The 14,217-nt window shown below is 36.9% G+C and overlaps 1 pseudogene; it reads right to left on the reverse strand.

Annotated features, from left to right (window-relative positions):
* Positions 1–6,732: 6,732 nt before the first annotated feature.
* LOC118003981 lies at positions 6,733–7,725 on the reverse strand (annotated as a pseudogene).
* Positions 7,726–14,217: the final 6,492 nt, after the last annotated feature.

Consider the following 14,217-nt stretch of genomic DNA (forward strand, 5'->3'; position numbering starts at 1 on the left):
CACTGCTGCACCAATTTGCATTCTCACCAATAGGGCAAGAGGTTTCCTTTTTTTCCACATCCTGACCAATGCTTAATATTTCTTGTGTTGTTTTTTTTTTTTAATTTTAGCCATTTTGACAGGTGTGAGGCAATATCTCATTGTAGTTTTGATTTGCATTTCCCTGATGATGAGTGATGGTGAACATCTTTTCATGTATCTGTTGGCTATCTGTATGTCTTCTTTAGTAAAATGTCTATTCAGGTCCTCTGCTTATTTTAATTGAATGATTTGGTTTTTGGTATTGAGCTGTATAAGTTCTTTATATAACCAAGGAGGTGAAAGACCTGGACTCTGAAAACTATAAAAAAATGATGAAAGAAATTAAAGATGACACAAACAAATGGAAAAATATTCCATGCTCATGGATTGGAAGAATTAGTATTGCTAAAATGTCCATACTACCCAAAGCAATCTACAGATTTAATGCAATCTCCATCAAAATACCAACACCATTTGTCACAGTATTAGAATAAATAATCCTAAAATTTGTATGGAACCACAAAAGACCCCGAATAGCCAAAGCAATCTTGAAAAAGAACAAAGCTGGAGGTATCACAATCCCTGATTTCAAGATATAATATAAAGCTATAGTAATCAAAACACTATGGTACTGGCACAAAAATAGACACACAGATCAATGGAACATAATGGAGAGTCCAGAAATAAACCCATGCTTATATGGTCAACTAATCTATAACAATGGAGGCAAGAATATACAATGGGTAAAGACAGTCTCTTCAAAAAATGGTGCTGCATGCAAAAAAATGAAACTGGACCATCCTCTTCCACTATACACAAAATAAACTTAAGATGGATTAAAGACCTAAATGTGAGACCTGAAACCATAAAACTCCTAGAAGAAAACATAGGCAGTAATTTTTCTGACAAGAGCAGTAGAAACATTTTTCTAGATATGTCTCCCAGGCAAGGGAAACAAATCCAAAAATAAACAAGTGAGACTATATCAATACAAAATATTTTGCACAGCAAACCATCAACAAAACAAAAAGGCAGCCTACTGAATAGGAGAAGATATTTGCAAATGGTATATCCAATAAAGGGTTTATATCCCTGATTCTTTTTAAAAATAATGTAGCACAAGCACAATTACAAACCCACTAAGAATTTGTGATGGTTAATTTTATGTGTCAACTTGACTGGGCTAAGAGATGCCGAAAGAGCTAGTAAAACTATTTGTGGGTGTGTCTGTGAGAGTGTTCGGGAGGTGGACCAGGTAATAGTAGTCCCTAATGTGGGCAGGCATCATCCAATCCACTGAGGGCCTGAATAGAACTAAAAGGGAGAGAAAAGGTGAATTTGCTTTCTGTTTGAACTGGACATCCATCTTTTTCCCTTGAACATCAGCATTCCTGATTCTCAGGCCTCAGGTCTCATACTGAGCCTCACATCATCAGTTCCTTAGTTTTCAAACTTTCAGTCTCAGACTGAATTACACCACTGGCTTTCCCAGGACTCCACTTTACAGACAGCAGATTGTGGGGCTTCACAGACTCTAAAATTGTATGAGCCATTTTTTTTTTTAACTTAACTTCTCCTTTCCCTACAGCGTGAGTTTCCTGAAGTCACATACTGTGCCTTATTCAACTGTGAAATTCAATGCCCATCATACCTAGTACATAATTGATCCCACAATAAATCTCTTCTTTTATCTGTCTGTCTATCATCTTCCCATCAATCTACTTATTTACCTATCTCTGTAATCATCTATCAATCTATCTCCTATTGGTCCTGTTTCCCTGGAAAACCTGACTAATAAAAAATCCTGTGCTCTAATAAAAGGTGCCCAAAGGTTAGTCTTTGGAGGAAATTTTGATGTGCACAAGATATTTCATTTGTGAGGCACCTAAAACAAAAAGTAAATAATGTAGCCAATGATCTGCTTTCTTTAACTAGCATGAGTAGTGTTACATAGACTCAAAAGTCTCCCTGTTATCTTCCTGAGTCACTCCAAAAAGGGAAAAGCCTATTGAAGACCTATTAAGTTCCTACATTCTGTCTGGGTAGAGCCAGAAGATGCAAAATTGTGACTGCAGAAGACTAACTGACATGGTCCTGAAAATCATTTAAAGTGATATGATTTCTAACATACCTCTTACTCTCCCTCTGCTCCAACATGTAACATTTTTACATGTTAATCTGTGGCTAATTCTCCCTTCTTCCTTCCCTCTTTCCTTCCTTTCCCCTTCCCTCCCTTTCTTCCTTCCTTACTTCTTTTTCTCTTTCTTTCTCTCTCTCTGTCTCTTTCTCTTTCCCTTTTTATTCCTTCTCTTTCTTCCTCTCTTTTAAAAAAGTTTAAGGATTATTGGCCCCCCAAATTGTTCTTTTGGTTTATGCCCACTTTAAAATTGTCTATTCCAGATAAATCTAATATGTATAATATAAAATTAACCTATTTTTCTTTTAAGAAAATGGCTGAAATTTATTAAGATTATAAATTCTCTATAATATATACATTGTTTTATTATCTTAATATAATTGGTTATGTTTTAAAACTTTAGTTGATAGCCCTTAATTTATAATTTTATATTTGTATATTTGTATGTTTCTGTAATTCTATTTATATTGATACAAATATACATCAAAAAATTTAAAAATCCATAAATAATGAAGAAAATAATATAACAGCTCAAAAATACAGATCTTTAAACATTTTCTCTTTTGGCTTTCAATTGCTTTATCAAAAGTTCATTTTTAAAAAATATATAGTAAAGGTTTTAATAAACAAGTTTCTTATGGTTTTGTGTTCTCAGTATATTACCTTTATTATCTTGCATTATTTATGTCTTATATTCATATCTTGTCTTCTCTGATAATTTTCTTTGACTTTATATTTCCCAAAGTAAGGCTTTGATTTCAAAATAAGAAAAATGGTAAGATGTCTTGATACTTAAACTATCTTTGAGTTGTCTAAATAACCATTACTTATCATAAAGATTTGCTTGCATACTTCCTTTTTTTAAAGCATAATAGAAATAATTAGGCTTGTTTCACATTCTCTTTTTTTTAATTTTTTAATTTATATTCAATTTATTTATTTATTTATTTATTTAAAGATTTTATTTATTTATTTGAGAGAGAGAGAATGAGAGACAGAGAGCCCGAGAGGGAAGAGGGCAGAGGGAGAAGCAGACCCCCTGCTGAGCAGGGAGCCTGATGTGGGACTCAATCCCGGGATTCCAGGATCATGACCTGAGCCGAAGGCAGTCGCTTAACCAACTGAGCCACCCAGGCGCCCGAATTTATATTCAATTTAGTTCCCATATAGTGTATTATTAGTTTCAGGGGTATTTGGTGATTCATCAGTTGCATATAACACCCAGTACTCATCACAAAAGGTGCCCTCTTTAGTGCTCATCATCAGTTACCCCTTCCCCCCAGATACCTCCCCTCCAGCAACCCTTAGCTTGTTTCCTACAGTTGAGTCTCTTATGTTTTTGCATTCTCCAAATTTTAATTCTATTGTGAGAGCTCTCTCATTATCCATATTAAGATAAACTTTTTGATGATTGTTCACTTTTTAGATTAGATAAAACATATTCATTTTTTAAATTAATTAATTTTTATTATGTTAATCACCATACATTACATCATTAGTTTTTGATGTAGTGTTCCATGATTCATTGTTTGCGTATAACACCAGGTGCTCCATGCAGTACGTGCCCTCCTCAATACCCACCACCAGGCTAACCCATCCTCCCACCGCCCTCCCCTCTAGAACCCTCAGTTTGTTTTTCACAGTCCATCATCTCTCATGGTTCGTCTCCCCCTCCGATTCCCCCCCTTCATTCTTCCCCTCCTGCTCTCTTCTTCTTCTTTTTTTTTTTTTAACGTATAATGTATTATTTGTTTCAGAGGTACAGATTTTTATATTTAAAGATACAAAAATGTATTAGTAACATACATTATGGAATAAACAAGAACCTTGAACATTTGTTAATATCTTTACTGTCCATAATTAATTCTTACTAATAGGATACTTATGTGATACTAAAAGGGTAATCACAGATTAAAAATCTTTAAAAGTTAATTGTGTGTTATCAATCAGTTGGGAATTCCATTTTGATAATGCTAGTTAAGATGATAAACTGACTGTAGCTATTTAAGATTATCAACAGATTATCACCAACCGCCTTCCCATACCAACCACCTATTTACCCTCTACCATACAATCTTAAAAGAAGAGATAGGATATTTTGGAAACACCATCAAAAAGAGATTACCCTGATTCTCACTAAGAGAAGACTTCTCAGGTACTGTAAATAACCAGCACAGCAGTGAAGCCCCAAAGAATAATCCTTGAATACATGTTTCCAGCTAACAATGTCCCTTTTCTAATGAAAATTATTTTTTATTTTATTTTATTTTTTTAAAGATTTTATTTATTTATTTTGAGAGAGAGAATGAGAGAGAGAGCACATGAGATGGGGGAGGGTCAGAGGGAGAAGCAGACTCCCTGCTGAGCAGGGAGCCCGATGCGGGACTCGATCCCGGGACTCCAGGATCATGACCTGAGCTGAAGGCAGTCGCTTAACCAACTGAGCCACCCAGGCGCCCCTCTAATGAAAATTATTAAGGAATCCACATATTGGAACCTTAAGACTCCTCCAAAAGCAGACAATCCTTGGAGGGCAACAGCTCACCCAAAATTTTCTGCTTATCAGATGATGACACAAAGTGTCCAGCCTCTAGGCAAGAAAACAAACCAAGATTAATTTTTGAGATCTCTGTTCTCTTTTATTAATTTGCTTTATTACTAATCTTCCATATTATCATAGTTTGGTGTATTTTGCCAGTCTTGAATTGGTTTTAATAATTTTCAACAGAGGAGATAGGTATCACAGTTACTTAATTGTCCTTTCCCCAAAATATAGGAAGCACCTTATTACAATTACTTTTTGATAGAATTTTTTATAGAGATGGCTTAGTTATTTGGCATAGGAACCATGAGAAGATTAAAACCAAGATACAGACAGGTCATACCTTTTTGCCTCAGACCAGTGGAAAGAGGGCCTAGTATTAGGATGGATCATAAATTAATGATTATTTCATTGTAAGAAAAAATAGGATTATCTTAACATGTACGTATTTTCCTCTTTAATAGTATCTTTTACACCTTGTCACTGCAAATGCCATATTCTGTTGAATTACTTTACTTCCTCTCTCTCTAGAGTGTGAATTTTCTGAAGTCACACACTGTGTCTTATTCACCTGTGAAATTCAATGCCTATTGTACCAATTACATGGTTGATCTTCAATATATACTTTTGAATGAATGTTCAGCTAAAGGGATAAATAAATAAACAGTCTTTCTAAAGTTCTTGCAAAAGGCCTATTTTTGTTGTTGTTAGTAGATTAGAGATGTCCAAAGGCTGGGCAGAGGTAGGAATGGAGAGTTATTGCTTAATGGTTATTAAGTTTTTATTTGTGGTGACAAAATGTTTGGAAATACATAGTGCTGATAGTTATACAACATACTGGTTTGAAAGGCAAATTTTATGTGATATATTTTATAATAGCACAATAAAAATTCTTTTTGATCTCTGCTTATATGACCCTTATGCTTATGCTTCAAACATCACATTACAAATTAAATCAAGTCTTTATAAGTTGAATCTCAGATCTTAGAAAAAGAAAGATATGGATACTGAAGTTGAAAAGTGGCACAAATGCCTTAGAAGATGGAGAATTTCTGGTCAAAGACAACATACAGAAAAAGTGGCTCAGGAGAAGATTGATGTATTGTGTATGAGGGTAGACTGGTTACTTGCTTTCATCCCTTTCAAGGTATCCAAAAACAAACACCCCAGCTATGGAAGGCAAGCCTGTGCTAAAGTATGAAGTTCAGCTATTTGCAGAAAGCAACTTGTCAGCTCTGATTAACCTGTGTTACCCTGGCTAGCATCAGCAGGAAACTCTTTGTCCCCAGGATTTGTATATACCCAAAGCGTTGACTAGATGAGGCAAACAAAAGGTCAGACTACCTCCATAGTGGCCCACAAAATCATTTACACGTAAATCAAGTTCATTTCAGAGAATATCAGGGAAGAATACAAAGATCAACAGAAATGAAGTGAATATATTAGCTACAAAGTGTCATTTTTTGAAGCAATTCTTTGAGAAACTTGAGTTACGGCTTTCCCGTTGATACATGTGCTTCCAGACTTCTTACAAAGCGTCACTTAGCAATCATCTCCATTAGTTTAAATCTAATGCCAGACCCAGAGGATCCTGGGCTGCCTCAGCCCATCTCTCATCTAGGGTTGACACTCCTACTGCAAACACTCTTGGTTTAAGAAAGTGCTGACAATCAATCAATCAATATGTATGTGTGTTTTAGTCTCAATTTCTTGAAGCTATACGTGAGTAAATCTTTTTTGATCACTTTTCCTCTTTCCAGCGCTGGGTTTTCTGAACATAGAGTAACTTAACTGGCTCTTATTGTCAAATGTACTACAACAATGCCTCCTGATATTTTCCTACAAAGATTCAAAACCTACGGGCCTATTGATGAGCCACATAATAGCCTTACAGGAAAATAATATTCTGTAGATTTAGCAGGTATAAATGTGTTGTTCTAAATACTTCAAAAAGTTTCAGATAATACATGATACTGACTTGCTAGAACTAGCAGAAACAGAAATCTCTAGTCCAAGGAAGATGACGGATTAATTATAACTTTTTCCATTGGTCCTTGGGGTACATAGAGATTCTAGCTACCTCCTTCCCATAAAAAAAGCCAAATATTCTCAGGCAGATCTGTTTGGTATTAATGCCATAGACCAGGGGGTTGAGAACAGGGGCACAAGGAGATAGAGATTTGCAAGTACAATGTGGACATGAGGAGGTACTTGGTGACCAAAGTGGTGGGTGAAAAAGAAAAAAAAGGCAGGTACATAGAAAACAAGAATCACACAAACGTGGGCTCCACAAGTGCTAAATGCTTGGAATTGGGCATCCTTGGAGGGCAGGTGTAGCACAGCCTGCAGGATCAGGCCATAGGAGGTTGTGATGAGGACCACATCCATGCCAGTGACTGAAAGTGCCATAGTGAGACCATAAATGGTGTTGGGCCTGATGCTGGCACAAGCCAGCTTGGCAATGCCCATGTGCTCACAGTAGGTGTGAGGTATGATGTGATGTCCCCAGAAGGGTAAATGTTCGATGAGAATGACAAAGGGAAAAACAAAGAGGAGGCCATGGACCACACATGCCAGACCAATCTTTCCAATCACTGTGGCATTAAGGATGGATGTATAATGAAGCGGATGGCAGATAGCCACAAAGTGGTCAAAAGCCATGGCCAGTAGAACAGCCGACTCTGTGGCAAAGACAGTGTGAACAAAAAACATCTGTGTGAGACAGCCATGGTAGGAAATTATGTGGGACCTAAGCCAGAAGATTGTTAGCATTTTGGACAATGTGGTGGAAGAGAATCAGGTCAGGGATAGAAAATAGGCACAGGAAGAGGTACATTGGCTCATGCAGAGTTCTATCTGTCATGATGATGTAGAGGATGGTGCCATTCCCAATGAGAGTTAGGATATACATGGAGCAGAAGGGGATGGCAGCCCACACGTGCTGGTCTTGCATCCCAGGGATTCCAAGTAGAATAAATGTGGAAGGATGGAAGGCAGTGTCATTGGTGACTGACACAGAAAGCATAATGATGAAGAGAACACATGGCTTTATCTCCCTGAAAGTGGTTAGAAAATGAAATGAATCATCCTAGATGTCATTTATTCCTCCCACATAATCATTCAATTTCTTGCCTCTCTTTCATTCCCACCAATTCTACTCCAATTCATGCCTTCCTCACGTCTTGCCTGGGGTATTAAAATAGCTTTGTAACTAATATGCCTACTTCTAGGATTTCCATCTTCCAGTGAAGCCTCTACATTGCTAAGGAAATATTCTATCATGTGAAATTCATCAACAATAACACAAACATAACCTTTCTTAGTGTGTGCTGTTCAGAATCCCTTGTATTACCCTCCTCTGGTCTACCCTCCACCACTTCCCATCATGTTCTAGGTCCTGGGACACTGGACTACATCCAGAGACACCCTGCTCTCTCACTTCAGATTGGATTTGACAATAAGAAACACCAACAGAGGATTAAAGGCAGATGAGAGATTTATTCCTTCAGCTCCCTTCCTGCAGGATTGCTGCAACCTGGCTTTATCTCTCTGTAAATATCTTTCTCTGGCTTTGGTTTCTTCTTGTAACCATGTCCTCCTCTTGTCCTTTCAGTCCAAGAGACAATAACAGTGCCTGCTGTCACTAATCCGGGAACTTCACAAGCACTTGTGACTTCCCTACACTTACCCACATCTTTGAAACCCACATCTTTCTGTATTACACTGCCCTGAATGTTCCTAATGTAACTGTGGGTTCCATTTCCTGCTAGGATCTTGATATGGCATGCAAAGCTCTTCTTCCTTCCACTCTTTCCCACATCTCAGATTGTTCACCATCCCACTCCACCACATACTTCATGTTCCAGCCATATTTAAGTGTTTTGAAATGTCCAAAAGCATGCTTTGTCACATCTGCATGCTTTTTCATATGTTGCTTTTTGGGGGCACAGAATAGCTATTCCCATTGGTCACCTGGTGAACTGCTCTTTAATAGTTCAAAACCCACAGGAATATGTCCCCCTTTATGAAGCCCTTCTGTGATCCCTGCTGTTGTGGTGAGACAGTCACACATCTTCAGTATACCTCCTTTAGGAAATATAAACGACTTCTGATGATGTGTATGTCTCTTGTCCCATTATACTATGAAATTTGAGTCTCATTTTTTTCCCCTACAACTAGCATTAATGCCTTATATACATAAGACCAAAAAATAACATTTAACAGGTAAATGGATAAAAGATTGAACACAGCAAATGAATTTTTTAACAGACTTTTGTAAGTGACCACAGTTGAAAAATGGTGTTTCTTTGGATCAGACAAGATCTTTTCTCACCAGATCTATGATCTCCATCATGTTCTTTTCACTCAATATATTCCAGGATGTGCTCCTATTTAGCTCTTCAATACATATGTAATCTAATCTACATATATAATAAATCCCTACCTGCTTTCTTGATTGGCCATATTATTTAGTTGGACCGTAAAATATATCTACCTTAGTCTGTTCTGTTTGCCTTAAAGTATGAGCCCTGATATGATCGGTCAGGCCAGGAGCCTCTCAGGCGGGTGCTCCCTGAAGTCTCCAAGTGAAGCATGCCATGGGAAGGGAAGTAGAAAGTCAGAGACCAGGGGCTCACAGGTGAATTAAATCAGGGAAGATTTCTGGGAGAGACTGGGCTATAGATTGAGATTATGACAATAGCCAAGCAGAAAAGAGTGAGAGAGGCATCTTTCCCTGGAGTCATCTTGCCTTGAGAGATCCTTGTAGGTGAAGTCAGAGTTATCATTCCTACCTTATTGAAGTCCAGTGTTTGGGACTCAAAGATCCTCTTTTTTGGAAGGGACATTAACATTAAGTTCATCCAATTGTCCTCCCCTCAAAAGAATTTAGAATGTGGAAACACCTAAGACAAGATAAAAAATTCTATAATAATTAAAAAGAATATCCTTCCTTCAATCCCCTATTCATATCCAACTGTATTATTAAAAGACCAACTAATTTTGTTTGTTTTATTAATTGCAATATGCATTTCTCATATACTACTGCAAGTTTATTACTTCATGCTAACGATTACTATAACTACAAATCACATAGGTTATAATGTTATTACAAGCTTTAATTACTAGTGAAATTATGATTTTGCTTAACTTTTTAAGCCATAAAACAGAATTTACTACAACTCTATTGTAATTTTTTTATGTCCTTAAAAATCCAATAATCAAGTTATAACAGCAAGTGACTATAAACATGTCAATTTCCATCTTGGAAAGTATAAATATTTTTTTTACTTCCATCCAGGGAATACCTGTGGCTTTTAAACAATTGATAGATTAATGGAGCATAATCTTTCATCTATTTTGGAAATAAGTTACAAAGCATGTATAGTTCAGTAATTTTATGGTGCTTGGCTCCCAAATGTGATATCCTGAAAAGTGGTCACCTGGAAGTTGCCTATACAACTCTAATGGCAGAAAATCTATGCTTTCTTGAAGCATCCATTTTCAATTTCAGACCCTCTGGGTCTGAGAGTATTTCTCCTTTCCTTAAGTCAATATTTGTAAATAATCCACATCAGACAAGCACTATTCCTCTTCAGTGTCTTAGGTTTCCAATCTTATGAAATTAATATCTTTTCTAAAGTTGTTCTTTCATTTGGCTTCTTTGTCAAAAAGCACATTATTGATAGTCTACTATGTACCAGACACTCTTCTAGATGTTTTGTATATGCTAAATAGTAAGAATATGCATGTTCCATGACACATTAGTTTTGCTAATGAGAAGACATAATTAATCAAATAATCTCCAATATACATGTGGAAATGCTATGTTGATATATGCTATGAAGAAAAGAGAAAGCTTCACAAAGGAAATAAAATTTAGTCTCCAAATCTGAGTCTTCCTCAAATGCTTCAAGCATCTCTTGTGCAACTCACTTCCTAGGATTGTCACCCTTTTTATGTGGTCTGCAAAATAAGAGATCAGAGACTAAATTCAGACTGCCTGAGTTCAAAATCTGGCCTGATTGCAGTTACTTGCCGAATGTCTTATTCCCCTCTGTTCTCAGTTTCCTAATACAAAATTCAGATAATTCTTTATAAGGTTGTCAGGGAATTGAGAAAAATCATATAAAACATAATACAGTTTCTGTAATTTAATAAGCATGTATTATAACACAGATATTTCTCATACTTCTGCACATGTCAGAGTGCATTGCCTCTCAGAAGAAGAAATTTCATTTAGTTCCTCAAGTTGAAAGACATATTGTCTTTTCTTGAGTCTGTAATCCAAGGGTGAAGGCACTGTGATTTCATCCACTTTTAAATCAAGATCTTCAGAGATATGCAAGACCACTTCTCAGCTGGATTTGGTGAGTTTCCCGAGATCTGTGATAGAATGGTTTCTCAATGATCCCAATCCCATCAATATGATAATGTCATTGAGTTCCCCTCATTAATCTCTTTTGGAGACCAAGAAATAATTGTGATATTTGGGATCCTTCAGTACAATAGGAATGAGCATGCTCTGTGCTGCCACTAAGAGACAGTAAAGATGAAGAAAAATGTGTATCTTATTTGAGTTAAGGAAGAACTTCTATTAGGCTGGTCAATAAGACAGTCATCTGGTTTTGCCCTGGAAAAGACAATAAAACCTGGAGATACTGAAGCAGAGATTCCTGGTTTGGTGGGCTTCTAAGTTTCCTACATGTGAAGTTACTGGAAAGTGTTAGAGAATTGATTGAAAGGGTGCCAGCTATACTTGGACCCTGGTGAGGCTGGAAATCAGATGAGTTTACTGATTCCCTAGGCTTTCTGGGGGCACTGTGAGAATTTTAGGTAGTCATGCACAAGGTTACTCTCTAACTGATAGATGATTAGATAAATAGATGATAGATAGATGATAGATTCACTCTTGCCAAGCTGATATGAGTGAGAACAAAATACAGCTATTATCAAGAAATTCTGAATTCATCATTGCTTTAAGAAAGACTGTTCCCAGAGATTTATCTGACTGGCTTGTTTTGAGCCCAAAAGGAAAATAGCAAGAGACTAAAATCTCTAACTGCAACATAAAGGACTGAAGTGCAAAGAAAATAAGGAGTTACTGATGATACATTTTGATATGCAATCAGACTATGCAAACACTTGAGGAATTCAGGAAACTGTACTTCTCATAATGGAGTCAGGGGACAATCTGATATGACCTCCAGAGTGGCCAAGGACATCAATATCTTTGTATGATTGTCATCCCACTGTATCTTCCCCTACCACTCCTCCTGGCTTTACAGAACTGTCCTCAACCTTATTTTCTGTCCATTTCATCCATTTAACACTTACCCCAGCCTTGGTGGTTAGCCGTACTGGAGAAATCTTGATCCAGCACAAGTAACATAGCTCCTGGATGTATGATTTGGTCTCATTTATCTCCACCTTCTGAAGGCTTTTTTGACTCAAGGAGACTGTGGTGTGACTCAGAGCACCAAAAGTCCCAACTGCTAAAAGGAGAGGTGAATTTGCAAATAAGATCCCTAGGGAGACACACCAGTCATTTCAGAGTCTTCTCATAAAGGCTGGACATTTTTTAAGGCAGGGGAAGTGTCATCACTATCCTACAGTAAGTTAGTATCTGCCCAACTTTCAAACAAACAAACAAACAAACAAACAAAAAACACAAAAAAACCCCACAAAAAACCAAACAAAACAAAAACAAAAACAAAAACAAACCACATAGCCAAATTGTGTCAAATTGTTGGGGAGGGAAATTCAGGGAGAAAGGAGGTGACATGGGATGAAGATAGATTGGGAGGAGATATACCTTGAGATAGATTTTGCATGACTTCCTTTGGTTTCTAATTCAATACCACATATTATCTGCTCTCAAGAAAATAATCACTCTGCTTAATCTGAATTTCTCCACATTGACCTTGAGCCTGAGTCTTTATTTCCCTTTAACAGTTTATGTCTTCATTAGGGTAATTCTTTGTCTTTTCTCCTTCGTCTAATTAGATGAGAGGATAAGCTACTGATTCAAAGATACTGCTAGTTACAGTCCAGTGTAAAATGCATTCTTCTCCTATAACACACTGAGGTAATGACATGGTGGCCCTTTGAAATGTTTCTCTTTATTCGCCATCAAAGTCTCACTCAGGCCAAGTATCTAAATAACCTGGAATGAAGATGTAAAATATATGTTGAATTGATTGGGTCAGGAGAGACTCATAACAATAGCATTTCCTTCCAGGACTGGATTGTCATCTGGAACTATCCAAGACTAGGGTATATCTGAGCCATGGGTGATAGCTTTCTAGGAAGAATGGACAAAGTGGACTCAGATTCATTTCAACTGTACTTAGCAGGCAGATCTCATAGAACTGTAAACATCTTAGTTATCTCTCTTCTCCCTCACTCCAGCCCTAAGCATCTGACTCATTGGTATTGAACTATAAGTACATACTCAGAGCACAATAATATTGATAATTTGTTTGTGACTTCTTTCATGCAAGTTGGTGTGTAAATTGGTTCAAGATTTTCAAAAAGTAATTTGGAAGTAAAAGATTATTCCCCTTAATCTAGTGCTGCTACACAGAGGAATCTATTTTATAGAAAATAAAGCAAATTAAAATGAGAGAGATATAAATTTGAATCCCAGGTCTGACATTTACTAGATGAGAAATTTTGAATAGATTGTTTAATTTTTCAGGTCCTCAGTTTCTTCATCTGCAAAATAGAGCTATTAATTACACCATAAGTCTGTGGTTCCCAAACTATTGTACACTGGGACTTCCTGGGGGCTTTCAAAAAAATGCTGATGTCTTAATCCTACCCACAACCATGCTGATTTAATTGATATGGCATGAAACCTAGGCATGACAGCAGGTAGAGATTATCAAGGTTCTGAGGGGGAATGTACTTGGTGTAGTTGAGAAGATTCAAGAAGACAAGTATGGCAAAAGCAAGTAAGTCAGGGTAACGTAGAAGTAGATGTGATCCGCAATGCACAGAAGTCAAGGTTGTGTTGGATTCTGTAATAGAGATTTCTCATTCTCAAATCTATCTGGTTTCTCCATCCTTTCTCTATATAAGAGGGGGCCATGTGACTTTTTATGGCCAATGAAGTTAGAATAGAAATGGCAAATGTCATGTCAGGCTAAAATATTTAAGAAAAAGTGTGTACGTCCTGTTTTCTTGTCATCTGCTGCAGTGACAAGGAGGCCATGCTGCCATCACTGAACTGCAAATTACAAGCAGCCTCGGTCCCTGAGTCACTGCACGGAGAAAAACTACCCTTGAGAGTTGTCAACTGCTGTAAGACTTTGTGGACATAAGAAAACAACCTAAGTGTCCATCAACAGATGAATGGACAAAGAAATTGTGGTGTGTGTGTGTGTGTATAATGGAATATTATCCAGCAATAAAAATGAAATCACACCATTTGCAACAACATGGATGGAACTAGAGAGCATTATGCTAAATGAAATAACTCAGAGAAAGATAAATACCATATGATCTTTCTCTCTTT

Source organism: Mirounga leonina, unplaced genomic scaffold (assembly GCF_011800145.1).
Source record: "Mirounga leonina isolate KUSES-001 unplaced genomic scaffold, KU_Mleo_1.0 Mir_92, whole genome shotgun sequence".
Taxonomy (NCBI): domain Eukaryota; kingdom Metazoa; phylum Chordata; class Mammalia; order Carnivora; family Phocidae; genus Mirounga; species Mirounga leonina.